Below are 2,500 nucleotides of genomic sequence, written 5' to 3'. Positions count from 1 at the left end.
CAGGAGCGTGGAAGTATCCCAGGGGGGTGTCCGCCGGAAGGCGGAACCATCTCCTGACGGCGGCCCGGATGGTAACGTCGGCCGACTTCAATGCACCCACCCGGGTGCGGCTGAGGGCCAGCCCGTGGTACAGGCCAGGGAGAAGTACGGTGGTGAGAGCGTGGAGGCGCTGTTGCGGCTTCAGCGGAGCTCGGGAGATGACGTCAAGCTGCTCCACCAGGTGGCTACGTGGATTGAAGACACAGCGACCCGCCGTGGAAAATTGCAGCCCCAGGTACCGGAAGGTTTCACCCACACGCAGGGCAGGCATGGTGGTATTGCCTGCTGTGAAGGTGACATTGCTGTCCACCTTCACCTTCTTCTCGCGCCCTGACGCGACTAAGGCGAGGGTGAAACACTTCCGGGCGTTGATCTGCAGCCCCAGGTGGGCGAGGGCTGCGGTAGCTGCGTCGATGAGGGACTGCAAGCCCCTCGGGGTCGCTGCAAACAGCAAGACGTCATCTGCAAAGGCCGCAGCGTTGACTCTGCGACCGAGGATCCGAGCTCCGATGTGGGAGGGCAGTTGGCCTAAAACGTAGTCCACCGCAAAGTTGAACAGGAGGGGGGAGAGGGGATCGCCCTGGCGAACGCCCCGTGCTGGCTGCACAGACACGCCCACGCCGGCGCCGTCCGCTATCACTGTCGTGCTGCCCTCGTAGCACCGCTCGACATATTCGACAAAGCAATCCGGCAGGCCATGCGCCTTCAGCACGGGGCGAAGGGCAGCATGATCTACCGAATCGAATGCCTTAGATACGTCGATCGACGCCACAAAGACAGAGCGGCAGGAGCGAACTGCGTCGGTGAGAGCAGTGTCCAAGATGAAGGTATTTTCCAACATCCCATCCCGAGGGATGAATGCCCGCTGACGTTCGTCCACAGCACATGCGCGCATCAGGCGTGACGCGAGAACCTTGTGAAAGGTCCGCGCCAACACCGAGCAGACCGTAATGGGGCGAAAGTCAGCGGGGGATGTTGGTGCAGCCGTTTTCGGGAGAAGGGACGTCCGCGCGCGAAGCAGGCGTTCCGGAAGGGCGCGGGCCAGAAGGAAGAGATTCATCACTTTCACCAGGACTTCGTGCGGCAGGCGCCGCAACTCCGCTGGGGTAAGGCCGTCCGGCCCGGCTGCTGATCCCCTGGGCGGCAACGCGGCGGCGACCTCCTCATGTGTGACCGGCCCCCAAATGCACTCAAGAGCGACAGGCTCTGAGTGCGGGAGGAGGCGGTCACGAATGAAGCCCGCGGTGGAGATGGGCTTCTTGGTGAAGAGGTCCGCCCAGAAGTCCAGCAGACCAGGGATGGCAGGTGGCGGCTGGAGCAGGGTGCCATCCAAGAGGCCGCGCACGCAACGTGCACGCGACCGTCGGAAGGCATCCTGCGTTCTCGCGTACTCCCAGCGGCGCCGCTTGCGCTTCTGCGTCGGCGGCGCTGCAGGCGGCCGCTTCGATGGTTGGCGCGGCCGCTGTGTCCTGGTGATCGATCTCTCCCCTCTGGACCCGACCGACGCAAGGGCATCCGGGAGCATGCCCAGGATGACATCGGGCGGCGTGCCCCGCCCCAGACCTATGACACGATCCAGGGCAGAGAAACGCTGGGCGGAAGCGGGTAGCCCCGCCAGATGCTCCCAGATGGCGGCGTCAGTCGGCCCCTCCGGCGGCGGCCCGGTGGTGTCGGCCGCGAAGTCCTCGGCTGCGTCGACGGGCGGCGCAGCGGCCTCGCCCGCGTCAGGCAGCGGGCTCGCTACTCCCCGGCGGGACGCCGGCTCTTCCCCCCGACCGATCTCAAGCGCCTCCATGAATTGGCGGACAAGCTGCTTGTGGGCAGCTTGCCGCCGTCGGCACTTGATTGCCTCAAGCGTTCGGTCGGGGAACATCCTGATGAGTTCTTGATTTACAAAGAAGAACCGGGCGTCCCTCTCGAGGAACAGTTCGGCCTCTGCCTTGGCGAGCGACAGGACTTCTTCCTCCGTCCACCTCGCGCGATGCCTCTCCGTGACGATCTCCGCGTTGGCGGCCGCAAGGTGTTGGCGGCGGCGATGGACCCCGAGACCGTTCTTGGTGGTGAAGCTGCGGTGGCACTCACTACAGGTATACATAGCTGCAAAAGTTACAAAATTTTCGGCACGGCCGGTTGGCCGGCTAGGTGCTGGGGAAGTTGGGGTGGCACCTTCAGCGGAAGGGCCACCACTTTTTCTCTGAATACTGCCCCCAACTAACAAAGGGATAGTGCGAGGGGGGGCTGGTAACCCCCCCAAGCCCCTGGTGCGGTTTTCCACTCTGCGAAAATCAGCGGGCCCACGAGAAGGGGAGAAGACCGCAGGAGAGGAGAGGCTAAGAGGGCTAAGCCCATGTATTGCGCATCACTCTCCCTGTAACTACAACCCAAGGAAGGCACCTCGCAGCAGCAGCACGACTACATCAAGACCGCACTTCGAAAAGCCAAGTCCGGATGCAGCCACACC

At 63.8% G+C, this 2,500-nt stretch overlaps 1 pseudogene; it reads right to left on the bottom strand.

The window, feature by feature from the left end:
- LOC124773744 overlaps positions 1-2,500 on the bottom strand; it is a 7,964-nt pseudogene that overhangs the window by 2,564 nt on the left and 2,900 nt on the right.

Source organism: Schistocerca piceifrons, unplaced genomic scaffold (genome assembly GCF_021461385.2).
Source record: "Schistocerca piceifrons isolate TAMUIC-IGC-003096 unplaced genomic scaffold, iqSchPice1.1 HiC_scaffold_954, whole genome shotgun sequence".
In the NCBI taxonomy this organism is placed as follows: domain Eukaryota; kingdom Metazoa; phylum Arthropoda; class Insecta; order Orthoptera; family Acrididae; genus Schistocerca; species Schistocerca piceifrons.
The sequence above is the reverse complement of the archived record's forward strand: the minus strand, read 5'-3'. Positions and strand labels throughout refer to the sequence as shown.